The sequence below is a fragment of the Rhinatrema bivittatum genome, chromosome 5 (genome assembly GCF_901001135.1).
Source record: "Rhinatrema bivittatum chromosome 5, aRhiBiv1.1, whole genome shotgun sequence".
In the NCBI taxonomy this organism is placed as follows: Eukaryota; Metazoa; Chordata; class Amphibia; order Gymnophiona; family Rhinatrematidae; genus Rhinatrema; species Rhinatrema bivittatum.
The window spans coordinates 384,969,399-384,988,416 of record NC_042619.1 but is presented as its reverse complement, the minus strand read 5'-3'; positions in this window follow the sequence as shown (position 1 = coordinate 384,988,416).

Below are 19,018 nucleotides of genomic sequence, written 5' to 3'. Positions count from 1 at the left end.
AGAGGCGCAGTCCATATGTATTCCACACATTAAGAAAGGTGGAAGGAAGGGAAAACGATTACCTTCATAGTTAAAAGGTGAGGTGAAAGAGGCTATTTTAGCCAAAAAAAACATCCTTCAAAAATTGGAAGAAGGATCCATCTGAAGAAAATAGGATAAAACATAAGCATTGTCAAGTTAAGTATAAAAGATTGATAAGACAGGCAAAGAGAAAATTTGAAATGAAGTTGGCCATAGAGGCAAAAACTCATAATAAAAATGTTTTAAAATATATCCGAAGCAAGAAACCTGTGACGGAGTCGGTTGGACCATTAGATGACCGAGAGGTTAAAGGGGCTCTTAGGGAAGATAAGGCCATTGCAGAAAGACTAAATTAATTCTTTGCTTCCATGTTTTTCCTGATGAGGATGTTGGGGAGATACCAGTTCCGGAGATGGTTTCCAGGGGTGATGAGTCAGACGAACTGAACGAAATCACTGTGAACATGGAAGATGTAGTAGGCCAGATTGACACACTGGACTGGATGATATGCATCCTAGGGTACTGAAGGAACTAAAAAATGAAATTTCTGATCTATTACTTAAAATTTGTAGCCTATCATTAAAATCACCCATTGTACCTCAAGACTGGAGGGTGGCCAATGTAACCCCAATATTTAAAAAATGCTCCAGGGGCGAACCGGGTAACTCTAGACCAGTGAGTCTGACTTCAGTGCTGGGAAAAATAGTGGCAACTATTCTCAAGATCAAAATCATAGAGCATATAGAAAGACATGGTTTAATGGAACACAGTCAACATGGATTTACTCATGGGAAGTCTTGCCTAACAAATCTGCTTCATTTTTTTGATGGGGTTAATAAACATGTGGATAAAGGTGAACCAGTAGATGCAGTGTATTTCAATTTTCAGAAGGCTGACAAAGTCCCTCATGAGAGACTTCTAAGAAAACTAAAAAGTCATTGGATAGGAGGCGATGTCCTTTCATGGATTACAAACTGGTTACAGGAAACAGAGAGTAGGATTAAATGGTCAATTTTCTCAGTGGAAAAGGTAAACAGTGGAGTGCCTCAGGGATCTGTACTTGGACCAGTGCTTTTCAATATATATAATAAGTGATCTGGAAAGGAATACGATGAGTGAGGTTATCAGATTTGCGGATGATACAAAATTATTCAGATTTGTTAAATCCCAAGCGAATTGTGATACATTACAGGAGGACCTTGCAAGACGAAGATAGGGCATCCAAATGGCAGATGAAATTTAATGTGGAGAAGTGCAAGGTGTTGCATATAGGGCAAAATAACCCTTGCTGTAGTTACACGATGTTAGGCTCTATATTAGGAGCTACCACCAAGGAAAAAGATCTAGGCATCATAGTGGATAATACTTTAAAATCATCAGCTCAGTGTGCTGCAGTAGTCAAAAAAGCAAACAGAATGTTAGGAATTATTAGGAAGGGAATGGTTAATAAAACGGAAAATGTCATAATGCCTCTATATCGCTCCATGGTGAGACCGCACCTTGAATACTGTGTACAATTCTGGTCGCCGCTTCTCAAAAAAGATATAGTTGCGATAGAGAAGGTACAGAGAAGGGCGACCAAAATGATAAAGGGGATGGAACTGCTCCCTTATGAGGAAAGGCTGAAGAGGTTAGGGCTGTTCAGCTTGGAAAAGAGACGGCTGAGGGGGGATATGATAGAGGTCTTTGTTTGGGTATTCGCCACGTTCTTATGGCCTGGTTTGGCCTCTGTTGGAAACAGGATGTTGGGCTTGATGGACCCTTGGTCTGACCCTGCATGGCAATTTCTTATGTTCTTATATTTTCAACCTCATATTAAATCTGTGATTAAGTCTGAAATCATTTATAACGCCTACATTAACCTTGTTAACAAATCGCATGAATCATTTGAAAACTCTGTTAAACTTCGAAACTTTGTAAACCGTTGTGATGGCAAAAGCCAAATGATGGTATATAAATCTCGATAAATAAACAAATAAATAAATAAAATCTCTACTAGATTCGCCTGAATTTTGTTCTGTAGTACAGGCATTCATTTTGTCACTACCAGGTTACTACAGTTTGGTGTATATTGGCTTGCCTCAGTATGCTTTAAGAGCATTACAAGTATCGCAGAAGCCTGCCGCCCATTTGATATCTGACCATTCTATCTGGGAACACATCTCTCCAGTTTTGGCTGAGCTACACTGACTTCAGACTTCATGTCATCTGGCAGGTGAAATACAAGATGGCCATATTAGTACACAGGCTTTTGGGCCTAGATACTCTACCTTGGAAAAATTCCATGTTACAGATTTACAGCCCCCTCACATTTGCAGAAATGTCTTTTAGATGTGACCTCAGTCCATGTGGCATGTTTGGTTGAAACCTGTGAACAAGCCTTTTCTGTGTCAGTGCCAGTTTTCTGCAATACTCTTCCCGAGAATCTTTGCCTCACATCATGCACTAAAACATTCAAATTTCTACTGAAGACATATCTCTTTCAGCATGCTTTTTGTGTACAGGAATAACACCTTGCTCAACTGCAGTATTTTTTTTGTTTGTTTTTTTGCTGGTTAAGTTTCCTGTTTTGTTTTTGTTGTGATTTTATATTTTGAATGCAAATTTTATTGTAAATTTCCTAGAGCATGGCACCAGGTAACTAATAAATATTTTAAATAAAATAAATAGTAGCAGATGTGGTCTTTCAGTGCCTGCTAAATCTATTAGCCACCTATTACAAAGTGTCTTCAATAACTACAGCTATGCATGCCTGCCTCTTCTTGACAGCACAATAGTGCGAGCTGACCAAGGCAGGAGTTGGCAGCAGCTCTAGCAGGGACTGATCATCAAGGTGCAGGTGGGCTGTGCTGCACATCCAAATGATGGCTAGCAGCCAAATCTTGTGCAATATCCTGCCAGCTAACAGAAAAATGCTAAAGAGATGGCAGCTAGACTGAAGAGGCAAACATTTTTATGCAGGTATTTTTTTTGTGACAGGCAGAGTTGTAAATATGATAAGGGTGGTGGAAGAAGGGGGCTATCGGGGGATCTAATTCAATCTCCACTTGCTGCACCTGGTAGTGAGGGATGCCCTGGGGCTGGCGTCCAAGGAACACAGGCTTCCAGTCTTGAAGGACTTAGTAGAAAGGTGCAGGAAAATAGCAGGACATTTCCATTAGAGCATGAAGGGTGGGCAACTTCTCCATGAGAAGGAGGAAAAACGTAGGATGCCTCACAAGCATCTGATTCAAGATGTTGGCACCTGCTAGAATTATACCCATCTGTTGCTACAGAGGTTAGTGAATCAAGAGATACCCCTTTATGATCTGTCACTGGATTCAGTGATAAGTGTGGATCACCCCTGAGGTATAATGATTGGGATAGTGATGAGGCAGCTGACACAAATCCTGAATCTCTTCAAGGATGTCACGTAGGATCTGAGTTCCAGAAGTGCCTCCCTGGGTAAGGCCATCCCCATAATAAATGTTCTGGAGGGAAAGTTAGATGGTTTCCATGAGCAAGAGGGAATGGAAACAGAAGTGTTCTAGTTAGTGGGTTCCATGCAACAGAAGGTGCAAGTGAAATTGAAATCTGTGACAGAAAACAACGAGGTCCATATTCAAAAGCCATTTAGATGGATAAGGTAATAGTTGTCCATCTAAATAGATTATCCGGTAGTATTTAGCTCTTATATGGCTAAATTCTAGCCAGGTAACCAGGTACCTGTCTAGAATTTAGCCAGATAAGAAGAGAGCATTCCATGGGCAGGCAAGAAGTGTTTCGAGGAGGAGCGGAGTTAGCCGATATTTGGAGTTAGCTGCTTAACTTATGCAGCTAACTCTGGCCGGGCCATAGGGCTGTCCTAAAGTTATCTAGTTAGACATATCTGGCTAAATTTAAGATAGCTGGGTATATTCAGCCACACAACTGCTTTGCTTTATATACTCTTCTAGATAGCCGGATATGTTTATCCCGCTAAATAGCCAAGCCACACAGTGGTTGAAAATGGAAACCAGTACTTACCTGCTTGCCACAGCTTGTGATCCATAGTTGAAATGAAGTCTCACCCTCCAGTCTCATGTCTCACTTACATAATGGAGAATCTGACAGCTAGGGTGCACGAACAGGAGCACCAGAGGCAACAGTGCAGTGGGAATGCAGCATAGAAAAGATGCCCCCCCCCCCCCCAAGAGAGTAGTATGAACATAAGATGCTAGGGATGTGCAGACCAAAAGTTTATGTTCATAAGTCCATAAGTCGAAAGGGGGGGGGGTCAATTTCGGTCAATATGGACATATGGAGAATTCCATAAGTTTAGTCTATGTCCATACGTGCAAATAAAAATTTAAACCCCTCACCCTCCTTAATCCCCCCCCCCCCCCAAGACTTACCAAAACTCCCTGGTGGTCCAGCGGGGAGTCAGGACGCCATTTCTGAACTCCTTTGCGAGGAGCACGTGACGTCGGCGTCACGTCGGAGTGACGCGGACGTCACGTGATTCCCCGCGCATTCGCTCCGGGACCCTCGTTGGACCCAAAAGGAACTTTTGGCCAGCTTGGGGGGGTCAGGAACTTTTGGCCAGCTTGGAGGGGTATGTTGAATAAGTTGGAAATCTGATCGTTTTCGCCTCATTACTTTTTTAAGTTAAAAAAAAAAAAAAGTTGCGTTTTACATATAAGTTCAAAACGAATGCACACCCCTATAAGATGCATACTGTTAGCTACCACTTACTCTCCTACATCAATACACCAAAGCCATGTTGCCTCCAGAGAACCATCTCCCCTGACACAGCCTATAGCTAAAGCAAATGGCAAGAGAGACCTTCACCCCACCCTAGCAAGGGAGACCTCAGCAGAAATTTTTGTGATATGCTATCTTACAAAGCCCATCAAGGAGATGAGAGCATATCCGCTGGCATATTGAGCACACAACTTTGCAGTCTAGGCAGACCTGGCTAAGTTGGCTCAGCATTATTTTACATAAGAACTTAAGATATGCCATACTGGATTAGACCAAGAGTCCATCAAGCCCAACATCCTGTCACAAGTCACAAGTACCTGGCAAGTCACAAGTACCTGGCAAGTACCCAAACATTAAACAGATCCGAAGCTACTAATGCTGGTTACAAGAAGTGGCTATTACTTATTAGGGATGTGAATCGTTTTTCAACGATTAAAATTATCGTCCGATAATGTTTATATTGTCTTAAATCGTTATAGAACACGATACAATAGAAATTCTAACGATTTATCGTTAAAAATCGTTAAATCGTGTTAGTGCGCACTAACTCGAGTTAGTGCGCACTAACTCCCCGTTAGTGCGCACTAACTCCCCGTTAGTGCGCACTAACTGAAAATGATACAAATAAACACTTTCCAGGTCACTGAAGGTCAGTTAGGAATGAATATGTGTTCCTATTGGCTGGCTGCCCTCTTATCTATTGATGTTACCAAGGTTACCATTGAGGTGATGGTTGGGGGGATGGGAAATGGAACTGGAAACTAACGAACACCAACAGAAAATGAAACAAAGTGTTCACACTTCCCAGGTCAGTAAAGGTCACTTAGGAATGAATATGTATGTATGTATTCCTATTGGCTGGCTGTGCTCTTATCTATTGATGTTACCAATATGGTTGGGGGGATGTGAAATGGAAACAGTTGGAAGCTTGACAAAAAAAGTAATGTAATGATCAGCACTCACGTGACTAGAACTTGTTTGTTTATTATTTTTGTTAGCAGGCACCTGAAATGCTAGTGCATGTTGAATTTGCCAATCACTGTGCATTTTAGAAAGGTGGTCCTGGCTGGAACTGTACACAGTTCAAATATATGTAATTGATTGTTGGTAAGTGTATTTTTTAAGTAGCCACACTGGCACCAGTATGTTTACTTTTCCTCCTACTTAACTCACTAGCTCAGCTTTGTAAGAAGGGCTTCTCTGCTTGTGTGTTGTTTTTGTTTGGTGTGAGGAGAGCAGAAACATCTGATCTTTATTCAATCTACTACAGTCATCTCTTACAGTGCCCTATCCCTATTAATACCAGGAGTGTTGTGATCTTCCTGCACACAGTGCCCTAACCCTGATACCAGTCTGAGACAGCTCCCTCCCTGCATTACTAGTGAGAGGCTGGCTTCACAGACAGGGGGGAGCTGCCTGACCCTCACTCCTGACTTCCCCCATGTCCCAGCTAGTGAATGGTGTGTGGGTGAGGGGGGGGGGGGAGGATGGTGAAGTCTGAGACAGCTCCCTCCCTGCATTACTAGTGAGAGGCTGGCTTCACAGACAGGGGGGAGCTGCCTGACCCTCACTCCTGACTTCCCCCATGTCCCAGCTAGTGAATGGTGTGTGGGTGAGGGGGGGGGGGGGAGGATGGTGAAGTCTGAGACAGCTCCCTCCCTGCATTACTAGTGAGAGGCTGGCTTCACAGACAGGGGGAGCTGCCTGACCCTCACTCCTGATTTCCCCCATGTCCCAGCTAGTGAATGGTGTGTGGGTGAGGGGGGGGGGGGGGTGGATGGTGAAGTCTGAGACAGCTCCCTCCCTGCATTACTAGTGAGAGGCTGGCTTCACAGACAGGGGGGAGCTGCCTGACCCTCACTCCTGACTTCCCCCATGTCCCAGCTAGTGAATGGTGTGTGGGTGAGGGGGGGGGGGGAGGATGGTGAAGTCTGAGACAGCTCCCTCCCTGCATTACTAGTGAGAGGCTGGCTTCACAGACAGGGGGGAGCTGCCTGACCCTCACTCCTGACTTCCCCCATGTCCCAGCTAGTGAATGGTGTGTGGGTGAGGGGGGGGGGAGGATGGTGAAGTCTGAGACAGCTCCCTCCCTGCATTACTAGTGAGAGGCTGGCTTCACAGACAGGGGGGAGCTGCCTGACCCTCACTCCTCCGGGGTATTGTGATCTTCCTGCACACAGTGCCCTATCCCTGATACCAGGGGTGTTGTGATCTTCCTGCATGCAGTGCCCTATTCCTGATACCAGGAGTGTTGTGATCTTCCTGCATGCAGTGCCCTATCCCTGATATCGGGATGTGTGCAAGAAGATCACAACACCCCCGGTATCAGGAATAGGGCACTGTGTGCAGGAAGATCACAACACCCCCAGTATCAGGAATAGGGCACTGTGTGCAGGAAGATCACAACACCCCTGGTATTAGGGATAGGGCACTGTGTGCAGGAAGATCACAACACTCCTGGTATTAATAGGGATAGGGCACTGTGTGCAGGAAGATCACAATACCCCTGGTATCAGGGTTAGGGCACAAGTTCTAGTCACATTGACTGATCACATTACTTGTTTTGTCAAGCTACCAACTGTTTCCATTTCCCATCCCCCATATACTGTCAGTAGGAAACTTGGTAACATGAATAAATAAGAGGGCAGCCAATAGGAATACATATTCATTCCTAAACTGACCTTAACTGACCTGAAAAGTGTCAAATTGTATCATTTTCAGTTAGTGCGCACTAACTCCCAGTTAGTGCGCTAACTCGAGTTAGTGCGCACTAATCGGAAAAAACGATTTTTAACGATTTTTTAACTAAAAAATCGTGCCTAAGACGATTTTCTTGCCCTGCCACACGATTTCTATCGTTAAGACGATATGGAAAACGATTCACATCCCTATTACTTATTGATTAATAGCAGTTTATGGACTTCTTTTCGAGGAAATTAAGCAATCCTTTCTTAAACCCAGTTACACTAACTGCCACACCCTCATCTTGTGGCACCTAGTCCTTCTAAGAACATAATAACATAAGAAATTGCCATGCTGGGTCAGACCAAGGGTCCTTCAAGCCCAGCATCCTGTTTCCAACAGAGGCCAAACCAGGCCACAAGAACCTGGCAATTACCCAAACACCAAGAAGATCCCATTCTACTGATGCAATTAATAACAGTGGCTATTCCCTAAGTAAACTTGATTAATAGCAGTTAATGGACTTCTCCTCCAAGAACTTATCCAAACCTTTTTTGAACCCAGCTATACTAACTGCACTGACCAATCCTCTGGCAACAAATTCCAGAGCTTAATTTTGCATTGAGTGAAAAAGAATTTTCTCTGATTAGTCTTAAATGTGCTATTTGCTAATTTCATAGAATTCCCCCTAGTCCTTCTATTATCCGAAAGTGTAAATAACTGATTCACATCTACTCATTCAAGACCTCTCATGATCTTAAAGACCTCTATCATATCCCCCCCTCAGCCGTCTCGTCTCTAAGCTGAACAGTCCTAACCTCTTCAGCCTTTCCTCATAGGGGAGCTGTTCCATCCCCGTTATCATTTTGGTTGCCCTTCTCTGCACCTTCTCCATCACAACTATATCTTTTTTGAGATGCGGCGACCAAAATTATATACAGTATTCTAGGTGTGGTCTTACCATGGAGCGATACAGAGGCATTATGACATTTTCCATTTTATTAACCATTCCCTTCCTAATAATTCCTAACAATGGTTAATAAAACGTAAAATGTCATAATGGCTCTGTATCGCTCCATGGTGAGACCACACCTTGAATAATACTGTTTACAATTCTAGTCACCGCATTTCATAAAAGATATAGTTGCAATGGAGAAGGTACAGAGAAGGGCAACCAAAATGATAAAGGGGATGGAACAGCTCCCCTATGAGGAAAGGCTGAAGAGGTTAGGGCTGTTCAGCTTAGAGAAGAGACGGCTGAGGTGGGATATGATAGAGGTCTTTAAGATCATGAGAGGTCTTGAACGAATAGATGTGAATTGGTTATTTACACTTTTGAATAATAGAAGGACTAGGGGGCATTCCCTGACATTAGCAAGTACCACATTTAAGACTAATCGGAGAAAGTTCTATTATCTGAGTAAATAATCGATTCACATTTACCTGTTCTAGACCTCTCATTATTTTAAAGACCTCTATCATATCCCACCTCAGCTGTCTCTTCTCCAAGCTGAACAGCCCTAACCTCTTTAGTGTTTTTTCATAGGAGAGCTGTTCCATTCCCTTTATCATTTTAGTCGCCCTTCTATGTACCTTCTCCATCGCAACTATATCTTTTTTGAGATGTGGAGACCAGAATTGCACACATGGAGTGATGATACAGAGGCATTATGACTTTTTCTGTTTTACTCACCATTCTCCTCCTAATGATTCCTAACATTCTGTTTACTTTTTTGATTGCCACAGCACACTGAGCTGACGATTTTAATGTATTATCCACTATGATGCCTAAATCTCTTTTCTGGGTGGTTACTCCTAATATGGAACCTAACTTTGTGTAACTACAGCAAGGGCTATTTTTCCCTATATGCATCACCTTGCACTTGTCCACATTAAATTTCATCTGCCATTTGGAAGCACTTCTGCAGTTTATCACAATCTGCTTGGGATTTAACTACTCCGCATTATTTTGTGTCATCAGCAGATTTGATCACCTCACTCGTTGTACTCCTTTTCAGAACATTTATAAATATATTAAAAAGCACCGGTCCAAATACAGATCCCTGAGGCACTCCACTGTTTACCTTTTTCCACTCTGAAAAAAGACTATTTATTCCTACTCTCTGTTTCCTATCTAACCAGTTTACAGTCCACAAAAAGACATTGCCTCCTATTTCATGACTTATTAGTTTTCTTAGAAGCCTCTTGTGAGGTACTTTATTGAACACCTTCTGAAAATCCAAATACAATACATCTACCAGTTCATCTCTGTCCACATGATTATTCACCTCTTCAAAGAAATGAAGGAGGTTTGTAAGGCAAGACTTCCCTTGGGTAAATCCATGCTGGCTAAGCCCCATTGTTGTGTTTGTGGAATAGTTGTGGACTCTTAGTCAAAGTGGTGATGACTCCTCCCTTGGGGAGGGGCCCCGTGAGGAACCACAATGATTGGCTAGACTCTTAGTAAGCAGACACTGAGGAAAGAAAGCTTTATTATACTGCTGTTGATAAGGTTGAGCCTTGCCCAAGGAATGGACAGTACTATAATCCAGTGATATCACAGTAAGCTCAGGCAGTCTCAGAGTAGATGGTCTCACCCATATGTAGCATACGGTCAGTAGTGTTCCGCAGCGTGGGATAGGCTGTGAACCTGAAGGGTGGAATGGAAGAGCTGGAGCGTAGTGATACTCACAGAGTAGCAGTGCTGATAAACTTCTTTTGGTGTAGAATGAAGAGAAGGACCCGTGGTCCAAAGTGCAGGATACCCTAAGCTGAATAGGCCCTCGAGGAGCGAGTACCTAGGAGCGCCAAGGGTTTCCTGAAAGAAAGCAGACAGGACCCCCCGAGGAGCAGGTGTCCTTTCATTAGAATTGATAATAAAAAAAAATCACTATTCTAGAGCTTATTATAGACTAATAAGTCCCCCATATGTTTTAATGGAAACGAATGCAACTAATGAAACGAATATAGAAAAATATTTTTTTGTATTGAAACTACTGAAACAAATATGGGTCCCAATGAACTGAATTAAAGAACCAAAATTATTTTTTTTTTCTTCTGTACATCCCTACCACCCAGCCAATAGTGTACATTAAACAAGTTTGATATGAACTACACCAGAAAATTACCCGGTGTAAAATTACACAAGTAAGTTGCCAAATGTACATGACTTATAAAATAGCAACTTATGTGTGTAACTGGTGGCCCATCCCCAAAACTCCTCTAGATGTCCCTTTTTTTGTAATGTTTATATATGCAAATGAAATGTAATGTACATTCACACTTTCAATGTTTATAAAATAGCGATTATGTGAGTACAAGTTACTTAAACACACATATATGGTAATTGTGTGTGATTACTTCTTTGAAAATTCACCTGTTAGTGAATACCACAGTTTTATGTGGGGGTAAATGCCCATTTATATCCAAGTGTATGTGACTATGCAATTTATTTTATCGGCTCATTTATTTTTTAAAAATAATGCAGTAATGGATGCATGGAATATGTCTGTTGGTGAAAATCTTTTTTAGCCTCTCTGGAGAACGGTTGACTAATTGCAGCATTCTTCCTTTCATTTCATTTCTTTTTCTTGCTTACATTCATTTACTTGACACATTCTCTTAAAAAGCAGTTTGAGCGTCTATTATTTATAAACGTGAGGTCCCCATTCTAGGTTGATCTAAAAGAGCTTGGCACAGGCCTTCAATTTCCCAGCAAGACAGCGCTGTCTGCTCTATTATTAAATGTGGTCTGCCTTCACTTTGCAATCAATTCAACACTTGAAGCTTTAATTTAACATTTAATTTACTTTTACTACTCCATTCTCTAAAATACCCAAGTATGACATGAAAGGCTTTATTAACGTTTGTAAACCGTAAAGCAGTTTTGAAATATATTGTTTATAGAATAGAGTTTCCCTCTAGCTTTCATTGTTCAGGTAATGCATATAATTGTTTTACTTAAAACAAGGAAAACAAACAACTTGTGAGGAAAGGATTAAAGGCAACCAGCCCCTCTGAAGATGATTTCTATTTTTATACTGTATCATAGATGTGCTTATTATTTACAGTTCTTCTTTAATCTTAAATCTAGTCACTTCTCAATGTAAATTACTTTTCCCCTAGAAAAAAAAAATGGAAATATTTTCCAGTACTAGTTTTTCTTTAATAATTGCCCATGTTTCTGACAGCTAAATAAATTGATTTTATTAAACAGATGATTATGGGCTGAGATTATTTAGTATTCCTTTTTCATTATCTCATGTGGATTCTACTGGGAACTGTGAGTGTCTTTTCTTCACTCCCCTCATCGATTCTTGCATTAGGCTGTTACATTGAATAATTAATATACTTCCAGTGATTGATGATTTGCATGGCTTGTATATTAGGTTATCAATCACAACCCACTTGTTCCAATGTAATCGTATTGAAAACGTGTCAAAAGCTGTTTATCTAACGATGACAACGGGAGTGGTAATACTGACGTACACGGCTCTATTCAGCAGGAAATATGTTGGTTGAGCATTCATAATGCAGAGATTATGAGTCCCTCAAATGGATGTAACAAGAGCCTGGAGCCTTTAGTGAGAGTTATCAGTTCCAATAAAAAAATCCCTTTTTCAGCTTGAAAATAGTCCTGATGCTGCTGCCTTTTATCAGCTGCTTAGTGACGTTTTGAGCCAACAGTGGAAACTAATTATGGGCCGGAATTCACAACGCAAAGGAAGTTTGAAAGAAATTGAAGACAAACGTTTGAAGACAAACGTGCCCTGCAATTCCATGGCAGCACAGCGTCTTAATGGGCTGATAGTTGCTTTTTTTCAGAAACTTGATCGAACCAAAATGAAAGAAGGAACAGCTGCTTTTGCTTTAGTAAGTGCTGAGAGTGTAGTACAATAATTCTCAATCTTGTCCTCAGGACCTACCCGGCCAGACTGGTTCTCAGGATAACCGCAATGAATATACAAGACAGATGCTTGCACGCAGTGCCTCACAGATGCAGAAAAACAAAATATGATGGCAGGAAAGGATGTTAACGCCCATGCAATATGTCCATTTTACATTGTGGTGCAATATGGGAACGTGCTTTCATTTGAAATGACATGGGAAATGTCATTAACATTGTCTATCTGGCTTCATGCCATATTTTAAAAATGAAATATCAAAAAAATCCACACATTTTTGGGTTTTTTCTTTTTTTGTTTATAGGGCTCATTAATTCAAAAAAAAGTGTGCACTAAACTGAAATAGTATATGCTAACTTGAAATAATGCAGACTTACTCAAATAGGGTGCGCTCTAAATCAAATTAGTGTACACTAACTAAAATAGCATGCACTACTTCAAATAATGTGCATTATCTGAGTTAGTTCACATTATTTCAAGTTAATGGGCACTATCTGACGGGCCGATACAGTAAAGTCTGCGGGAGAGTGGGCGAACGCCCGCTCTCTTGGCACGCGCACCGGCCACTTGCTGGTGCGTGCGATGCAGTATTTAAATTAGATCCAGCGGTAGATCTGGGCAAAAGGAGGCACTAGGGACACTAGCACGTCCCTAGCGCCTCCTTTTTGACAGGAGCGACGGCTGTCAATGGGTTTGACAGCTGTCGCTGAATTTTGCCGGCGTCGGTTCTCGAGCCCGCTGACAGCCACGGGCTCGGAAACCGGATGCCGGCAAAATTGAGCGTCCGGTTTTCGGCCCGACAGCCGTGGGCCGAATTCAAAATTTTTTTTTTTTTTTACTTTTTTTACTCTTCGGGACCTCCGACAATATCGCTATGATATTAAGTTGGAGGGTGCACAGAAAAGCAGTTTTTACTGCTTTTCTGTGCACTTTCCTGGTGCCGGAAGAAATTAGCGCCGACCTTTGGGTCGGCGCTAATTTCTGAAAGTAAAATGTGTGGCTTGGCTGCACATTTTACTTTCTGTATCCCGCGCGCATACCTAATAGGGCCCTCAACATGCATTTGTCATTTTTAGTACATTTAGTACATTTAATACATTTAGTACATTTGCATGTTGAGGGCGCTATTAGGTGCCGCGGTTTGGACGCGCGTTTTCCTCCCCTTACTGAATAAGGGGTAAGGGGAAAACGCGCGTCCAATAGCAGGCTAACAGTGCGCTCCGGAGTGCACTGTACTGTATCGGCCTGTGAGTTAGTACATACTTATCTGATTTAGTGTATTCAGGAATAGTAATTTTTAAACAGGTATGCAGGCACATGTGTGCATGTTGTCAGCCCATACCCAGGGACACAGCCATTTTATAACAAACACACATATATGCACGCATTGTATAAAATAGCCTGAACACATGCGCATGTGCACACAATTTTAAGTGGACCCTTATGTGCGCAAATGCAGCTTTTACCACTTAAGTAGCAGGATTTTAATAGACACACACTCTGACACTATTACCAGTTTTCCCAGTTTGTACCCAGTTCACCCAGGTAAGGAATTAGTCTTCCAAACCTTCCTAGTATTAAAGCCTCTCTGCTCCCATTCGCCCTGATCCTTAGAACCCCACGGATCAATGTATCTTTATTTTATTACTTACACGGCCTCCAGAGCAGAAGTAAAGTTATTTGGCTGTTGAAATCCAGGAATGCTCATGCTCCGCCCAGATCACACCCACGTCCCACCCCATTTGTGTAACTTTTCATTTGTGTGTGCAGTGTGTACTCGGGCGGCTTTTAAAATCTGCTGGCGTGCACCGGCTCAACATATTTGAGTATTTCCCGGTGTTGGCATGCGTCAGGCTTTTAACATTCACCTTTATTTGAGTTAGTGTGCACAAATTCGACTAAAAATGACACAAATTAGAAAATGAAAATTATTCATTATGAAACTAAAAAGCAAAAATAAAAAACAAAATGAAAATAAAAGCAAAATATGTTGCCTTGCACACCCCTAGGCAATTCTGTACATCCCAATTGATCTCTATTTTTTCCCTTTATTTCTTGGCAACAAATTATCCTTGGTGCTTATCCTAGGCATTCTTCTATACTGGGTTTTTTTTCTATCTCACTTTGAAGGTTACTTCATGAATCTACCACTTTTTCTGTGAAAAAATATTTTCTAATGTCACTTCTGGGTCTTACCCCCTTTTTACTTCATATAGGGGTAGATTTTCAAACGTGACGTGTACACGTCCATGTGCGCGTGCTACCTAGCACGCGCAATTTTATAATATGCATGCCCTGGTGCATGCAAGGGGGGTACAGATATGCAATTACGTCCGGCGACTCATTGGGGCCTGCCCCAGTTCCCTCCCAGTCTGCTCCTTAATATCCCAACCCCCTAGCCTAACCTCCCTTTCCCTTCCCCTATCCTGCTCTCCCCCTATCCCTATCCTTAATACCCCCAATTTATTATTTTACCTTTTGCTCCTTGTGTCCCTGGGTATGGGCTGACCAACATGCACCCTGCCGGCAAACGATCCCCTGGCAGAGCGGCAAATGGCCGCTGTGCCACGGCGCCTCTAGCCCCGCCCCACCCAGCCTCCAGACTGCCCCACCCTGCCCACGCAGAACCCAGCCGCGCGCATGTTATAAAATCGGGGGTTGGCGCACGCAAGGGGGTGCATACCAGTGCACCTTGCGCACGCCAAGTCCTCAGGGAGACCGGCTAGATTTCCCCGTTCCCTCCGAGACCGCTCCGAAATCCTCCTGCACCAAAACAGCTCTTCCTCCAGTGGTCCCATTACTGTGGCTCACAGCCACTGGCAGCACAACACCTCCTACCTTTGCTCTTGAAGCCTTTCCCAGAAGCAATCTCAAACCACCTGCAGCCCCATGTCTGGCTACAGCACCATGCAGCCCAGCTTCTCAAGCAACCTGCACTGATGCAGCATTACACTGCTATCAGCCATGGGCTATCAGCCATGGGCTTCTCTTGGACCCAGGTTCTTACCGGGTCCTCCAAAATAAACAGAAGAAAACAGCTCCCTGGGCAGGCAGCCCCAACGCAGCTGCCAACACCATACATGTTCACCATTTCAGGTCCCGCCCTCCCTGCATGAAACTACAGCCACCGACCATCCCAAGGCATCAAGGGACACCTCAGGACACTTTCAGGTACGTCTATATTTTTATTTTAAACCTCTGTTTATATCTTAGTCTCCATTCATTTACCCACTGCTGAAATCAGTCAAACTGAAGTTTCCAACCTTCTTCCCATTCCCACTTTTTTATAAAATGGGACAACGTCTATCCTTCTCCAGTCCTCCAGAATTACTACTTTCTCCAAAAACTGAGTGAACAGAGCTATCAATAGAGCTGCCAGAATTTTCTGAGCTCTAATATCCTAAGATGTATCCCATATAATCCCAGGAAATTACTGAGTAAATTAGATTAGTAAAGGGGAAAAGACCAATAATGAGGTAGCAGTCATGGTAAGAACAAAGAAATCCATTTTCAGCTGCTGTCCGGACAGCCAAGCCGCACATTTTACTCTCAGAAATTAACTCCTGCCCAAAGGCTGGCATTAATTTCAGCCGGCACCGGGAAAGTGTACAGAAAACAGAAAAAACTGCTTTTCTGTACACCCTCTGACTTAATATCATAGCGATATTAAGTCGGAGGCCCCAAAAATTAAAATAAAAATAAATAAAATAAATAAATAAAATCTGCCTGCAGCCCGCGGGTTGGAAGACTCGCGGGCTGCAATTTTGCCGGCGTCCGTGTTACGAACCCGTGGCTGTCAGCGGGTTTGACAACCGACGCCGGTAAAATTGAGCATCGGCTGTCAAACCCGCTGTCAGCCGCCGCTTCTGCCAATAAGGAGGCGCTAGGGACGCACTAGTATCCCGAGCACCTCCTTATTAGCGCGAGCCCTCATTTGCATACAGAATCGCGCGCCCAGGAGAGTGGCCTGGGCGCGCGTCGGGAGAGCGGGCGCTCGCCTCGGAGCACCGGCTCTCCCACTCATTTTACTGAATCAGCCCGTTTGTTGGGATTTTCAGTGACGCACTCTCACCACTGAATATACCTGGCTATCAAAGTTAGCCAGATACATTTATCAAGTTAATTTAAGGCTACTATTTGTTGGCAGTCTTAAAGACAGCTGGCTGTGTTAGCTGGATAATACTGAAAATCGGCATTTATCTGGCTAACATTGCTTGAAAATTGGTTCTACCCAGGAATATTCCCACCCTGTCTCCCCCCCCCAAGCTAGCCAGACAACGTTTTAGCTGGATAACACATTATCTGGCTTTTCTGGGTTGGGTCAGCGCAGTGGGATTTTCAAATCTCACTGTATATCCGGATAAGTCCAAACTTAGCCAGACAAATTGATCTGATAATCACCAACAAGGAGATCAGTATTTAGAAAATGCAAAACAAAAAACGAAAAACAAAACACATAGGCCAAGGACAGAAAGAATTATCACTGTAAAATACAGGAAGGGCTGTAAGATAAGCAAAATTTCAGAGGAGAACATTGCCCAATCAATAAAAGAAAGTGAGAATATCTTTATTAGAAATATAAAAGGAGAGAAACAAAACAGAAGGGGAAATAATTATTAGGGATTTCTATTCATTTGAAATGGCATAGACAGTGTTATTTTTTGCCATTTTCAAAATGAAATGATAGAAAAAAAAAAACACAAATTACAAGTTTTTCTTCTATTGTTTTTCGTGTGAACTATTTGACGGTATCTTTAAAGCGAGCACAATTACGCAGGAATTTTAAATCATCTACCGAAATGCATGCAAGCTATTTAAAATAAACCTAAAGAAATATGTGTGCTTCTAATTTTAAGTGGCTACACAAGCAAATGTTATTCATGTATTTTGCTTAGGAATTTGTTGGCTTTAACATGCGCAACTAAGCAGATTTTAAAATATGTGGGAAAGATTTTTAAAACAGCACGCGTGGGGTACATTTGTGCGTGCTACCCGGCGTGCACAAATGTACACCCAATTTTATAACATGCGCGCACTGCTGTGTGCATGTTATAAAATCCGGGGTCAGCGTGCGCAAGGAGGTGCACACTTGTGCACGCCGAGCGCTAGGGGAGCTCCGATAGCTTTCCCCGTTCCCTCCAAGGCCGCTGCGAAATCGGAGCAGCCTCAGAGGAAACTTTTCGTCAGCTCCCCCCCACCTTCCCCTCCCTTCCCCTATCTAATCCACCCCCAGCCCTTCCTAAATCCCCCCCGCACCTTATTTCAAGGAGTTACGCGCATCGGCCGGCTGCCGGCATGCCATCCCCTGGCACAGACGCTGTGCCGGAGAACTCGGGATTACCCCCAGACTGCCGCCCCGCCCCTGGCCCCGCCCCTGCCCCTTTTTCAAAGCCCCGAGACATACGCTCGTCCCGGGGCTTGCGCGCGCTGCCGAGCCTATGCAAAATAGGCTCGGCGCGCGCGGGGGGGGGGGGGGGTTTAAAGGGTTACGCGCGTATATTACACGCGTAACCCTTTGAAAATCTACCCCTGTGTGCATGAAGGAAAATGCCACTTTGACCACCAGTTTTCCCAGCCTATCTGTCATCCAGACTTCTGGTTCTTCAGTCTGCACTCCCCTCAGTTTACCCAGACCTCTCACCCAGGTGAGTTTTGTTTCAGACTTACACCTCATCAAGAGCAGAAGTAAATAAGCACGGGTAACAGCCCAACATGCACTGGGGGCATGGGATTTAAAATCTGTATTTACACGTGTAAATGTTGGCCCTACTTCAAAACACCCCTGGCATGCTCTAACTCCTCCACTTTTTCCTATGAGTTGGGTTGCTCGTGCATGCATAATTGGGCCATTTTAAAATATGAATTGCTTGTGCTACCCTTTTATGAATAGTGTATACTATCTGCAAAATAGTGTACTGTTTCTGAATAGTGCACACTATTCAGAAATAGTGCATACTACTCAGAACTAAGTGTGCACTATTTCCAAAATGTTCAAAAAAAAAGGGAAAATAATGACAATGAAAATTGACTCCCAAATGACATTAAATGGCACAAAATGACATTTTCTTGGCCTGCAGACCCCTAATAAGATAAAAAGAGGAGGAGAAACAAGCAGAAATCTTAAACAAGTTCTCTTGCTATTTACAGAAAGAGAAGACAACCCCAACTACAGAAGAGGAAATATTTAAAATATGTACACAAATGAGATTAGATAAGGCTACTGGACCTATGACATTTACCCTATAATGATGAATTGTGTTTTTTGACATGCTTTTTAAGTAACTCGCCTAGTGGTCCTTTGGAATTTTAGGTGAGAGAAAAAATATGATAAATAATATACAAATAAATAAATAAATAGTGGGGATAGGGTTAAGCAAGGCAATTATAGACTTGCCAATATACCTTTTGTAACTCCAGGATTGGAGCAACTCTTGAGGACTCCATGTGGAATACCGGGGCCAAGAGCCCTTTCCAGATTATTCAGTCTCTACAAGCCCCACAGGAAAAGGACTTGCAGTAGAAAGGGAGGATAGCCTACTGGACCCTGAGTATCACTGATGTCCAAAATGCCAATAAACATGGTGTTCTAAGACAACCTTTCTGATGAAATAGTTCAAACAAGAAATATGGCATTTTGTACAAGTGTTTTCAACTATTTTCCATAAAGTAAATTAAAATAGTTAATCTGT